General features: G+C 41.7%; 1 protein-coding gene across 1 annotated transcript in view; it reads right to left on the bottom strand.

Moving 5' to 3' along the window:
• The window catches only part of plxna4 (plexin A4), a gene marked incomplete at its 3' end in the record, with an annotated part of 211080 nt that extends 199496 nt beyond the window's left edge, over positions 1–11584 (bottom strand). The window contains exon 1 of the mRNA XM_034218841.1: positions 11065–11584. The remainder of the gene's footprint in view (positions 1–11064) is intronic.
• Positions 11585–15593: the final 4009 nt, after the last annotated feature.

Below are 15593 nucleotides of genomic sequence, written 5' to 3' on the forward strand. Positions count from 1 at the left end.
ATCTGTAGTGGTGATGAAGAGGAGTCTTAAAGATCTCAGCTCCTGGTTTACTACGCACAGCTGGAATGAGGTCAGTCCACTGGCCTGTAGTGCCCTCTGAAATTGTTATTACCTCTGCCAAGGAGGTTATGTTTTCGGTCTGGTTTGTTATCTTTTGTCAGCAGGATTATGGAAAAACTATTGTTCCGATCTTACTGAAAATTGGAGAAAAGGGGTTGCATTAAGCAAAGAAGAACCCGCTCAATTTAGGAGTGGATCTGAATCAAAGGGTGCATAAGTTAGGCATTTTTAATTATTATATGGCCGCCTTCTTGGTGAGTTAGAAGACTGGGCAAAATAAAAGATGAACCAATATAATACAATGCCATCCAAAACAACATTAACACACTGAGGCCTCACGTGGTTTAAGAAACATGTGACCCTATTTCCATCTGTCCTTTCAGAAAATAAATATGTCAGACGTCTTCATGGTCTCATAACCCTCCATTGTAAATGACCTTGGTATAGGCCATATAGGATAGATGGAGCATGTGGGACATGCTAGTGAAGACAGAATGTCTGCACCTGCAAAGACTAGCAGCCCTGCAGTAATGGTCTCAGAAAACTGAAAATCTAGCAGTTTGACAGGATGAGTCAAGAGTGCCCTTCCGGCGGCTGCAATATCCCACTTTTAAAACACATTCAGCAAATGGTGCTACATTATAACTAGGCCTACTGCATGAGCAAGAGCAAAGACGGAGAGGCAGAAGAAGAAACAGCTGGCACCAATGAGCGCAAACGGAGAAGTGGATGTGTCATTTCCTTAAAAGGTCAAAGTGAAAATCCAATTGAAGATGTGATGCTTTCACAAAGTGCATAGATAGTCAAATAACACTAACATCATTACCATAATAAATGATCGTGATTACGAATGGGATATTCAGGCTTCTTCCCGTATTAAGTATCTTTACACTCCATTCCAATCATCTTTAAACACGTCACTAATGTGCACTTTCACAAAAACATTCCAGCCTTCTCATGTCATTCTTATACTGTCTAATGAGGAAATGATGTATCTATCTAAGCTACTAAAACTAATGTTGGCATGATGCCATAATAGGTAGTAATTGCAAGTAATTGTTAATGATTACAGTTAAGAGATTCCTTTGGGCTTGTTGTGAAAATGTTGACAATGTTAATATTTCCTTTAAGAGGGAATTATGCAACATTGGGAATGTACACTAAATACATGCCTAATAATGCCATACATAAACAAACCCTAATTCCAATGAAGTTGGGCTGTAATGTACATTGTAAATACAAATGGAATACAATGATTTGCAAATCCTTTTTGACCTATATTCAATTGAGTACACTGTGTGTGCTATTCAGCCATAGATCTGCACCACAGGCCTAATATCAGCGTTGTACTCGGTCTGTGATGTCCTAGGGCACAAAGAGGCATCTGAGAGAAGGAGGGAAGAGCGGTCTAGTGGGACGAGGGCCATGATTAAATGATTCACACACTCATAAATCCACATGGTCATCATTCTGGATGAAGCTGCAGACACATTCACATTTTCTATCACTTACACACATTACAAACCATAGGCAGTGAACAGCATCGCAGACAAGAAAATCCCCACTGCTACAGGATCCATTTGGCCTTGTATACAAACGTCATACTGCCCACAACAGAAAACTCACCATAACTTGTTTTCAGCCTCTGTGTCACAAGGAGCTAATTTACGGATTGCACTGTTGTGCAACAATTGAATAGGGTTGCAAAACCGCTTTGGTCTACAGCTGCTGTAATTTGCTGTTTGTTATGGGGCGGACTTACCCAGGTTTGACAGAGAGCCACTTCATAGAAAGTTAAAACAGATCTGTCATCAGCTGTGGGGTTTGCACCCATGGGAAGCGTTTTGCTACAGAACAGCTTGCCAACCCTCCTGTATTATAATGTAGGAAACAGCCAATGCAAATAAGGTCAACACATAAGTATTGATTAAGTATATATACAAACTTAACAATAACACAAGCCGCAATGTGGTTGTAAGTGTTGCTGAATAGTCATAATACATGTAGATTTGAAAGAGTTTAAAAAACACTGGGTACTCCAGTGAAGTCCTTCCCTTCAAACAGAAGGAACCTATACAGCAGAGACAGCATGGAATTGTAAGTTGAAGGCACGTAATGAGGGTGCATACATGGCCGAGAATATTCTAGTAACAGTTCATAATTGAAAGTAATCATTAAGACAAAATCAAAAGGCAATTGATGAAACTGACAGTTTGATATCAAAACTACAATTCACACTACTGAACTTACAAGAAGAACATCCTTGAACATCAGAATATGTGCGAGTCATTTCACAAACTGTGTTCAGGCAGTTTCATTACCCTCAAACTTTCCTTCTCTCCCTGTAGCTCCTGTAAGCCTATGGCATAAACACATCAGACAAGCTTTCTCCCCTGCCGACAATCACAGTGGCAAGTGAGAGGATGCAAATTGTTATCCAGCGTTTCACCCCTCCTCTCTCTTCCTCCCTCTCCTCCTATTCTTCTGCTTTCGTCTCTCCACAGTTGGTCATGGCTGTTTTTAGATTTAGATTTTCTGCAAGCTTTACTTTATCACATTGCTTTTTCCAGGGACAAGGAGAAAAACTACACACACACACACACACACACACACACACACACACACACAATATGACTATCTGGTAGTCAAGTAGTTAACCAACACAAAATCAGTCAATGAACATGTTGATATTTCTTTAAGCAAAAGTGAATTGACCTGATCCATCTTCTGAAATGTGCCTTTCTACACTGAACAAAAATATAAATGCAACACTTTTGTTTTTGCTCCCATTTTTCATGAGATGAACTCAAAGATCTAAAACATTTTCTATACACAAAATAACCATTTCTCTCAAATATTGTTCACAAATCTGAAAAAATCTGTGATAGTGAGCACATCTCCTTTGCCGAGATAATCCATCCCACCTCACAGGTGTGGCATATCAAGATGCTGATTAGACAGCATGATTATTGCACAGGTGTGCCTTAGGCTGGCCACAATAAAAGGCCACTCTGAAACGTGCAGTTTGGCTTTATTGGGGGGGTCTGGGGGGGTCCGAAAACCAGTCAGTATCTGGTGTGAGGGGTAGGGTTAGGGTTAGGGTAATTGTGAATTGAGTGGCCCATGGGGGTGGTGGGGTTATGGTATGGGCAGGCGTATGTTATGGACGACGAACACAGGCCACTCGATTCACAACATTACCCTAACCCTACCCCTAACCCTACCCCTCACACCAGATACTGACTGGTTTTCGGACCCCCCCAGACCCCCCCAATAAAGCAAAACTGCACGTTTGAGAGTGGCCTTTTATTGTGGCCAGCCTAAGGCACACCTGTGCAATAATCATGCTGTCTAATCAGCATCTTGATATGCCACACCTGTGAGGTGGGATGGATTATCTCGGCAAAGGAGAAGTGCTCACTATCACAGATTTTTTCAGATTTGTGAACAATATTTGAGAGAAATGGTTATTTTGTGTTTATAGAACATGTTTTAGATCTTTGAGTTCATCTCATGAAAAATGGGAGCAAAAACAAAAGTGTTGCGTTTATATTTTTGTTCAGTGTATGTTTGGTACATACGGATTGCATAACAGAATATCATGTAAATAATGTTTCTGTTGCTCAGAAGAATGTAGTATGACTACCAAACACTAGATCAGTCTTTCAAAAATAGAGCAAAACAACAGGATATCTCAAATGCATTGCAATCAGTGTGGAGTATGTCAACAACTATAGGAAACTTTCTCCCACTAGAGATAACAATGGGGTAAGCAAAAGGTCAAATGTCCATCACAGTATCAACACATCAGGTACCTTTAGTGCCTCATGCTATTTTTCAAGGCAAGCGTAGCAGTAAAGACAATTTCTGTTGAGGGGCTCCCAGTTGACAAACCATGTTGCCATAGGAACACTGTTAGTTGCGTGGGTGGCAGGTAAGGATGCTGTGTGTCGCTATAGCGGAAAGATTGAATAGGTCTTCCCTACGCTGAGCTGCAATGCAAGCTTGGCAGTGAGTTCTCAGCAATCAGTTTGTACAGTTCTCAGTCCAAAGTATTTCCACAACAGGGGGGGTATTATGATATCAATCAAAACATGTGTTAGAGTTGAGGGATGATATCATGTGTGAATAGCGCATCCTGCAGATAATGAAGTTGATCATTCATCAGTTTTGGGAGAGACAGAGAGGTTTGCTGGGATGTCAAAACTTTCCCATCAGTGATGAAAGTCCTAAGCTTAACCGAAATAACAAATGAGTCACGATTTTATCCAGAGAGCAGAAACCTCTCCGCAGCAATTGGCGAGATTTGGGTCTGGCTAAGAGTCAATCACTCTATTCAAAAGCCATTCCAAATCCCATCCAGAGAAAAAGAAAAATACTCAAGAAACACAAAATCCTAAACTCAAGAGGGAGTAGCACACAGAGAGAAGAATTACACGAAAACCCAGTGTAAGCCTTGTTAAATCTCTCTGTAACATCCCAACATTATGCTGCTAGACTATGATACTGTATATCCAGAGGGGAAGGGAGGGGGGAGACGGGATAAGGTGGATTGATGTAGGGTTGGTATTACAGTAAAGCAGATCCTTCCCCCACTGCCTTCTGGCTAAAGCACAGCAGGGGTCCTCCCTGAGCCCGCTGTTTCACAATTACTGTGGCAACACTGCATACTGATGCCCCCTGACACCACTGACACTCTGAGCAGACAGGAAGTGTGAGAGAGGGGACAAGAGACAGAGTGTGTGCCTGTGCGGCTGACAAAAGTGGTGAAACATATCATTAACTTGAATGCGTCTGGTCACCGCAACAGAGGATCCCTCCTGCTAGGAGACACTATTATACTGTAAAAATATAGTAATCATCAAACATAGAAAACACACTCTCGGTATATTTAACAGTTAACACTACTCTGAGCCATTCCTACAGGGTCTTGAAACACTTGTCAGTCACAGGAGCACTGCACTTCAGGAAGGACAAACTATGTTACAGATAGAGTTGTGATATGGCAGAATTTGTCACATAGTATTTTTTTCACAGCAAACCGTACATGACAAAAATAAATCTTCTCCTAAAACCTTTTATCACTGGGACTAAGGAGAGATTGTGCTTTGAGTGGTCAGAAAGCGTTCGAAAACACTGACCTCTTTTAGCACTTAGCGCCATCAGCACCTATCCCCCTTTCAAGTTGAAGCAAGTTCAACTTTTCTCAAATACAGCGCTCACCAATGACGCTCCAGGTTCCTCAAGGTTAAAGTAGCGAGTGGAGGGTCAAGAGCGTTCATATAACTGTCAACCAATGGCATTAACCTCTACTTCTTCTCCTACAGTATGTTGACAGTGTTGCAAGTCCTCCTGCTGAAGATGTTGACCGGTGGATTTAGTCATAATAGTACAACAGATTAATAATACAAATGTTATCAAAACATGCTTTGTTCCTCAAATTGAAATGTGCTACTCAAAAGGTTAGAGGAGGTGTCTGTCCTGAACAGAGATACTGTGGCATGGTTTAAAAGCCATAAACAACAGAGATCATATGTTGGTTGTAGGTTGCATGATTATTAAAGAAAGCTTTGAGGTATTGTCTGATATGGATTAATCATGTGTGTGCACGAATGCATGCGTACTTAAGCATGCGTGCCCATGCTTCTCTGCGATAGACAGGATGAAAACAGAATTAGGGGCCTAATCCTCGCGTGGACTTAAGGCGTCAGTGCGGGAGCAAATGAGAAATAGAGGGGGGGGGGGGGGGGGAATGCCCCAAGACCCTCTGCAATTTCCTCATCATTTCATGCATCTGAAACAAAACTAATTTACTGCTTTTCATGCTTGGCTGCACACACAGACATAAAAGCCAATATGCCACAGTGTGTCACCTGCCGCTGCATCAAAGAGAGCTGTTTATACATCACGGCTCCATATGAATCATAGAAACCTGGGAGGAACGCTTTATATGGTCTTATCAAAAGGAGCAGCACGGTAAAACCACTGATATGTTGGGGCCTTTCCACTTCTTCCTGATTCCCATCTAAAAGCGTAATCATCCAATGTCTCCTGTTCACTGTCTATCCTGCCTCAGAGGTCACTCCAATGTCACAACAGTCGGGATTGTTTTGCCCAACCTCACACAGACACACACAGATAAAGTGATGTGCTTGGCAGCTTAGAGTGAGGCAGAAAGATATGGAACGAGAGAGCTGGAGGCAGAGAAAGTCAGCGGGAGAGAAGGGTTGAGAACATAGATGAATAGGAGCATCAGAGAAGGCTAGAGGGAGAACATAAAAGTGGTGCAACTGTGTTATATAGTTGCGTACATGTATTGGGCCCCATTATAAAAGGCACGTGACAGTTTAATAGGACTCTAGCTGCCAAGATGAAAAAAGTGGAGTTCTGAACAGCAGGAAGTGTGCGCGCACACGCACAAACACACACCCATAGATTCTCTGTAGGCGTCACACATATGCTGAGTAAACTATTCAGAGGAGAACAAAGGTTCTCATTAAATTGGATCCTGTGACGCGTATTGATTTCTCTCCATAGAATTCACAACGCCTATTGTTCGGCGATCCTCACTTCAGATCTCTACTGTCATTGCTCTAGCAAACATCAATATGTAGCTCTGTGGTGTGTTACCAAAGGGTTCATTACATACTTGTAAGCAATTACTCTTTTAATGTAGCATAGAATCCCTCCTCCCTTCAAAATTACATTTTGATCAAAACCATCAAGCCAGCAGTCAGTGATACCATCTTTCTATAATGAAATGTATAACAGACTTGAAATCGTACATTGCAAGTTTGAAGCCAAGGTCAAGTCCATACAGACAAGATAAAGACAATGGTTCTGTGCGGTAACTTAAGGTCTACAACTGTAACTGAATGGCTACAATTTTAAAATGCTATTCCAATTACACAATAAGGTGTTAAAGCTCATTTCTCACCCGTAACCAAAAATATTATGACTTTCTGACAAATAACAACGCACTCCCCAAAATGTATATTTTCACATTTGTGTTAGCCCTGCAGCCATTGTTAAAATCAGTCTGTACGGTCCTAAAATATGGGAGACCGATTATGGTGTGAAGAACAGTTGGTGACACGGAAATACAATTTGCAATCTTCTCTGTGGTGTTTGGTGGCATGGAAGGGGAGGGGGTCTAATTGGACACTAGCCTGCGTCTGGTAGGCCTGTCACAGCCCAGAGGGTTTTTTAAGTGTGTGTGTGTGTGGTGTGTGTGTGTGTGTGTGTGTGTGTGTGTGTGTGCTGTGTGTGTGTGTGTGTGTGTGTGTGTGTGTGTGTGTGTGTGTGTGTGTGTGTGTGTGTGTGTGTGTGTGTGTGTGTGTGTGTGTGTGTGTGTGTGTGTGTGTGTGTGTGTGTGTGTGTGTGTGTGTGTGTGTGTGTGTGTGTGTGTGCATGAGAGACAGAAAGAGAGAAAGCGAGCAACAGAAAGAGCATGAGAACAAACAGAGAGCTCCATTCAGGTCTAATCCACAGACACATCATTCAGTCTGACATGACGATACATCTCTGTGACCAGAGTATTCATATAGGGCCTCAGTCACAGATGCATCATTCACACCCACACACAGACACATAAACACACTTCTGCTGAGTCCTGCCCAGGCATCTATATCACGATGGAGAATCACTCTAAGATCTCAGTTCATATTCATTCAGTTTACCTCCCTTGACTTGAACACATTGCAAAGATTTCCTATGGAGCTTGTTCTTGTAAGTCCACCACCTCCAACATGTAATGAATGTCTTAACTGCCAAGGTTAGAGTGAGAGTTTATCCATTAGCAAGCCATAATATTGACAGGGCCGTGCTCTCCCGGTCCAAACTTCCGCCTTGTAGCCGTAACATTGGCCGACAGACAGGGGGTAGTATGTCAATGTGAGGTGCTTACAGGCCGATAAAGGCTGCTGATCCAATTCCTATAGGCAGGCTTGATGGACAGCACACGGGCAGAGAGGGCAGGGGAGAATCGTAAGTGAGAGAGGGAGATTGAATAGTGCCAAGTGCCCCTACAGCTTTTAAGAGTTTTGAACTCAGATGGAATTTGGTGAAAGGACAAGGAAGCAAGATGAGATAGGATTATCCAACTGCTCAGGGACTAAATGTTTTCCCCTTGAGACCTTGAGCAGCAGAACACAGCACAAACATATTTCAAAAGGACTGACACTGTAGAATGCAACGTTAAGGAATGTGTACACATCAACATTGAAAGCAGACTCTCACATATCAGTCTCGCTGCCCAGCTAACCACAGTCAGGTTGACCCAGACAAGCAAGAAAACTTCTCACTGCAGTGAAAACAATTTGCCCTGCGAGGGACCTACTGTAGTTCACCTCACAATTGCAAGCCACACACAGCTAAGCAGCAGCTTAGAACTTACCCATCAACCAACAGTATCTAATGTTTTGCTGTCAAGTTTGTTTTCAGCTGTCTGTCAAATAACCGTCAGAGTGACTTGAGTGCCAATGCAGATGATCTCAACTAAGAATGATATCCAATCGTTTCAATGTGTGTCCCTACCACCCAGAAACACATAAACATATGATAATGCAATACAAAAAACGATGCAAAAGAACATCTGCGTTAAGATGATTTTATTATTTCCCAAGAAACAACATGTCTTTTGATTTATTTTCCAATATACACTAAATCTAAATTGATGTCAAAGAACACCATGTATATGAAATCAATATCCACTATACTGGCCTGTGAAGCCACACTGCCCCTCATGGTTTTTCCAGGATATAGCCTCATCCCTTAAGGCATGCTCTGAGTGTGCACTAAACACAAGTATGAAATTGGGATAATAAAACATAAACAACACAGTATCATCCCAGTAGTTGTAGTACATCTGGGAAACAACAATAAGACAATGGTGTACATTAAGAATAGATTTAAAGCAAAGAGCGTTACGAGGGCAACACTGAATTGATGCATTGAGTCTGGAGTGCAGGTGGGTAGGGGGAGGAACAAACCGGCAGAGGGGCTCAGAGTACGCAGTGTGACTGCTGTACTGGGAATCTGCATTTTGCATATAGGCTCGAGCAGCTGTTTTCTGTGCATGAGGTGCAAGAGAGGGTGGGAGGAAGGGAGACGCAAGAGAGAGACAAAGTAAGTCCCTGACTCCAAAAATGGCATTTGATGTGGTCTACATCCCACTTCCCTGGTTGAAACTGCAGTGTGTGCTGAAGAGCCTGCACTGTGACTTCCCTTGCTTAAATGTCTAGAAATCAGCTCAAACTCCAACAAACATTCCCATTATCAAGTATCAATGACCCTGATTTCAGTAAAGGACAGATACGCTGTGCCAAAGGGGATGATCAGCCTTCAATGCACAAATACAACGCAGGCAAAAACCAAATTCCTACAAATAAATAAGAAACTGATTCCAGAACAAATGCATTGTATTCAGACAGTGTTGACCGTCAGACTCTTAAACATTCAGCACTAAAGAAGAATGACTCATCATTGCTCATCATCAGTCCATTGGCTTACTCTGTGGTATGACTCAAAAAGAGGGAATACAGCAGAACATTCCAATCAAGAAAAAAGTGATACATGTGAGTGCCGTCAATTCAAATACATCCAAATTGCTTAAGAAATTCAATGTCACAACTTTTTTTTTACGATAATGAAGTACAGAGACTCACACACAAGGTTTCAGAGCAACATCCATTCATATCATCAATCTGTAAAAGATAGTTCAAACAGTAAATCACACACAGCATGTGACCACAATGGATGCTACAGTAACATCAGGCTAATACAGTCCACTGACTTGAGATAAAGTTGCATTGAACTCAGTAGCTTGCCTTATTGCATCCCACAGAGATTGAGTCCCTGGAGATATTCAAATCAAATGTTTTCTGTTAACTTGAGGGTTCCTCGAGTTAACATTTCCCCGGAGCATTCCGTCTGAGACAAATTGGTCAAGTTCAGCAGCTTTGAGAATAGACTGCGTATATCCCTGTGATCATGAAAGCCACACAGGGTAAATGTGCCTGCTTAAGGTCATTTTGCTTCACACACAGATGCGTTTTCTATTAACGAAACACAGACAGGTAGTACTATCAAATTAAAAATAATGTATGTGCCGCCATAGAGATTTCTAAACATATAGATCACTGGCTACAATGAGATGTCCAAAAAGCAGACATAGGTGAACAAACCCATTTAGACCCATTTCTAAACCCATTTAGAAAACGCTACTGTGAACAGACTACCATGCTTGAGTAGTTTCAGGTTACAAAAAACATCCCATCAGCGTGGATCCCTAAAGATTCAGGATATCATCCAACACGGCATGGAACTTTTCAAAAAACAAAACATACTGTGTTCAATCGAAATGTTCACAATGCTTTACCTGTTATATTTGACTATGGCACGTAATTGACTAATCTTCGTGAAAAAAAGTACTACAATATCATATCGGCTCGTGTAAATGTCATCATGTCCAAGATTTAAAACCGAGGTGTCACTAAAATCGCAGTCCATGAGTCCACACGCCACTATATGCAAGTCCTACGCACTGGGTTCTTCCCCTAAGCCACTGCGTAAATCCGACACGGAATCCCCGACACATATTTAAGTGTTAACCTTCAGAGTTAAGGAACAAGTACAATTTGGGCATGCTGCTCTTTATGGCTTACAGTGGATGAAGGGCATAAAGAAACCCGAAAACGGAGGGAATCCAGTCGACAAAGGGTCCCAAGTTAAGAGACATAGTAGCCTATGTCGTTAAGATGTTCAGTAATTTCCCCCGGGGCTAGTAGTACGATCCGAATGGACAGGTTCCGTATGAAACCCGCCCGATTGCCGGAGTGCGCAGAGCGGGCATGGTGCAGCCAGAGCAGGTGCAGCACGCCTCCCTGGTCACCTGGCTGGTGCAGTGGCAACCTCACTCCCAGAACCTGGCTATAATGGCAATAAAGCAGAAAACAAATAGTCCTGGCTGTACAAACTAACGCCGTGACAATCCTCTTTTCTTACCTGTAATCAATGCAGATATCACTTCACAGCCGCAGCGACACTGCGGATAAGAGGCACGTCCAGAGCAATCCCCAACTCCTTTTACTCCCCCCAAAAAAAGAGAAATGCTTAAAATAACGTTATATCCTGATCAAACGTCTTGTCCACTTTAAAATCCCCGGTAGAGGTGTAGTTAGAGGGCGATTCCTGCACAGGAAAAAATAAATTGCAGCAGACTTCCAGGAGCATCGCCGATCAGCAGGACCTTACTACGCCGCTCTGAGCGCTCTGAGACCCGGGAGCTCCACTTCCCATTCCCCGGCGAGGATACACTTTGTATGCCGTTGGAAAAGCCGCTGCGCCGTATGGGATACCGCAGGAGGCTGTTCTTGTGTGCGTGTGTGTGCGTGCATGTGTGTGCGTGCACAGAGCGGGTGTCTATCGATGTGACTCGGTGCGGTGCTCCTGCTCAACTGATGTGCTGAGGGTGCTGCAGCGGAGTGCGAATGGGAAGGAGGGAGTGCGGGAAGGACGGAGAGAGAGAGAGGGGCTGCCTCGGAGTTTGCAGCCTCGCCGCGGATCTTCAGGCTCGGGAGGGACCGAGTACTAGATGGCGCTTTGCCCGTTGCAAAAGGCGACTGTTTTCAACATGGTTCCTGCGTCGTCTGCAGTGACAGGGGGGCTGTGTTTGGGTTACATTTGTAAGTCCTTGGCAACTACCCTAAAGAGGCTTTTGCGCATTAATGAGCACGATACAAAACAACAAACTATGTATTACCATCATGTTTATGATCTAATTTCCTAGGCAATTACAGCAAAACTGAGACAATTCCACTGTGCAGTTTCATGTGAGTTTTAGTGTAAGCACCTTTAAACAACTTTTAAGAAGTTCATTTTCAAGTTTACCAGCTCCACCCTTTGGTGGATATTATTCACCCGGAAAAAAAAATATGACAGATATGAGCTTAAATGAAGCTTATGCTTTGTTAAAATAGAGGTTTATGTAATGCATTCATCCCGTTGAGAATGGGATTTGGCAAAGCCAAAGGGGAATTTATACGCTACAATACCGGGGTGAAATGATCAGATCATCGGATTTGAATATCTAATCGCAGGATCATTTAAAGATGGAGATTTGGCAACACTGAACATAATTACGACACTTGCATAGTTGTAGGGGATTAGAATCTGCATGTTTCTTCCTTGATGATCTTTTAACATGCTCCAGGAGTGCATCCTCCCCCCACACATTTGAAGCAATTAATATTCTAAAAGTCCTAATTATGTAATCGTGTCTTCTTCAATGATATAAGTAGCGTGGGGGGTACGGGAATAATACCTGTTTCATAAAATAGTCTACCAAGCCTACTTCTACTCTTCATATGAAGAAAATTAAAAGCAAATCCATCCCCATTGACTTAATATTGCGCACAATCGTGAAGCCATGTTGCGGTCTATTTCAGCCCTTATCCATCTCAAAACATAGGCCAACTTTCAAACGTTCTTACAAAAAGCAATTAAATCAGTCACTGACAGGATGAAAGGTTTGGGGATTTTGTAATGTGCTCAATGAAAACAAGTGACGAGAGAAAAACATGTGCATGCGATTGCAACCCCTGGCAATTTATTATCTATGTCTCAGAGAAGTAGTGTGCGCTCGGAGGGCGGTCTATTGTATCGGGGGTATCCGTGCCTGCTGCAGCATCCTCTCTGCCTCCCTCCCTTCCCCTCCCTTTCTCCCTCCCTGGTTCTTTGCTTTGAAACACTGCATCAGAGCCCCACCTACAGGCCAATGGAACCCTACAGCCCGACACTGACACATACAAATCCATACAAAGTGCCATAATGGCCGTTCATGGCCACAATTCATAGTCATTTTTTCTAGAATTTAAACATAGGGTTTAATACGCACAATGACAACTGTACAACACCTGCAATTTTACAGTACAAGTGATACACAAAAATCCCGGAAACGTAAAGCCACAAGTGATTAAATGAGTTGCTGCATCATAAAGCATGCATGCTAGTAAAACAAGCATCAAATGAATGATTACAGACTATAGAGACCTGTAACGTCAAAAATAAACAGTAAGCGGTCTAGCAAAAATAAATTAGCCTACATCATTTTATGGGCTATGTACTTTGTAGGGTTCATGTCTCTTAGGAGGGGAAGAAGCACCACAAGTCGTAAGTGGACGTTTCAACATGTAGCTTTATGCTAGCATTTTAAAGGCGAAAAATGAACAGCAAAAAAGCTAAGACGGGCATTAATATAGTAATTACTAGTGTTTGCAAACTATCCGTTAACCAAATGGGGCTGGAATAACTGTGAAAGAAGCCAAAAACCAGCACTAGTAACATTTTAAAAACGTTACTTACCTCAAATGGTTTTCCCAAACTCTCTTCCAAAAACGAAAACTCCGGCGTTTATATGCATTTTAAGCACTTAAGTAAACGTTAGTTCAGGCGTTACACTTTAACTGTTAAAGTTTAAACGTTAACGTTTGAGCAACTCTACTGTAAAAAAAATAAAAAAAGGAACGTTGTACTTATTAACGCCAGTTTGGAGCCACGTGACTGTGATCACGAGCACCTGTTTTTTCTTGCTTCACTCATTAGAAGCCCACTACATGAGCTAGGCTACTGCAAAAATAAACGTCACATAAAGCTTCCTTAAAGTTGTGATGGCTTAGCTTAAGCATTACATCAAATTAAAATATTAAGTCTTGTATATATTTGTATACAAATTGCAATCAAATTCAGCCTGATATCTTTGAAAGTTCAGAGAGCTGGACTGGAATTTAAAAAAAGATGGCTTTTGGAAAACAAGTAAACACAAACAAAGTTAAATGTCAAAAGTCACTAAGACTGACCCCTTAAATCAAATCACAATAAATTAACAATAGTGTGTTGGGTTTGGTTGCCATTTTCCCAAATCGTGATCTGACAGGCCATTTATTTCAGTATGTGTCAGATCTCTGTTCATTTATTATACTTTAGTCCTTGTGACAGACACCGGGGAGGTCTCTTGGAGTCATTTGAAGGGTGAAAATGCATTGATATCAGCAGACCTATTGGCTTCATTTAATTATCCAACCCAAGTGCAGAGCTAAATCAACAGTCTGTGGATCTCAATATCAGATAGCTTTCAAAGCACAGCAAATCAATAGTGCTGCAATCTACAGTGACAATAGTAATTCTATGAAGGGTCAGGATCACATGACCTTATGAAATTAATGTTAAGGTGACAGGTCCATGTATAGGTCAAACATGCTTGGACCAACTGATTATAGGTCTGAATAATTATTTTTTATCATAGGAGGTCCATCCTATCTGTGTGTAGCATGAGCCCACATTAATTCAAGGACGAACAGGTTTGTGTTGAGAGCTTGATAACACACAAGATTTGTTTTAATTTATAGTACACTTGGCGAAAAAATATATCGACTACATTATCAGAACATTTACATGCGTGTCAGGCTTGGCATTAAAGATAACTATTGTAATGTCCATTGTTCTCTCTGACATTTTACGCAGCAGATGTAATACCCACGTTGTATTGGAATTGTAAATGGTAAAATGTCAATTTTTCAGATCATTTTCAAGACTTAGTCCACATTATCTTAGAAGTTGAGATCAGAGATAATTCATTATTAAGGAAACCTCACCTGGCAAAACATTATGACCACAATATCCATTAGTAGCTGTTTCGGAGCTTTCATTGGTATCTCAAGATCTTCTTCAGCGGATGAGGTCACCATTTGTGGAATTGTACATGTTTTTTTAAACATTGTATCCAAGTTATCCTAAACGTTTAAATGAGAAGTAAATTATTGTAGTTATTCCTAATGTTTGGGGAATATTTTATGGACAAAATTAAAGCCTTGTTTTAGACCTATTGTGCATTAAGCATAGACTTAGATAGATTTTTGGTTAGTCATTTTAGAGCCAGCTAATTATTTTTGACCAAAATAACTTAGCTGTCCATTGTTATCGTAATTGTCCATTATCAGTCATTTTTGGACACCCTGCTGCCAATCAGAAATTGGGATTCACCCAGATCATGGTATAATTGGTTTAATCTAATTACAGTCTCTTGGTTACACTGAATTATAGTTATAGTTCCAAATTGAAACAGGACCTGCCTAGGTAATGTATACAAGGTGTTAAAGTTTACATTTTCAAGTTGTTATATTGAGCGTTCAGTTAATATAGTTCTGCTTTGTGAAAGCTTGCGTCTGCAAGGGCAGAGGAGTAACAGAAGATGCTCGACCGGTGCTCGGCTCTTTATTCAAATGCACTGACCAATCTGACTTTCCCATTTGTCTTGCAAATGAGACAATGACTTATGGAGGCACCATGAATAGCTTTGATGAAGCCTCTTTTTTAATGCAGTCAAGTGGGTTGTAGGGAGGTCCGCGTGCGTGTGTGTCTGTGTGAACCCTGTTGCCAGCTGGCAGTGTTATTTTAGCAGCTCTCCTCATCTTGCAGACAAATGTGTGTGGTTGTCCATGTGTGCATGTGTGTGGCGTCACATAAGCCTGTATTGC

This window comes from Gymnodraco acuticeps, unplaced genomic scaffold (genome assembly GCF_902827175.1).
Source record: "Gymnodraco acuticeps unplaced genomic scaffold, fGymAcu1.1, whole genome shotgun sequence".
Taxonomy (NCBI): Eukaryota; Metazoa; Chordata; class Actinopteri; order Perciformes; family Bathydraconidae; genus Gymnodraco; species Gymnodraco acuticeps.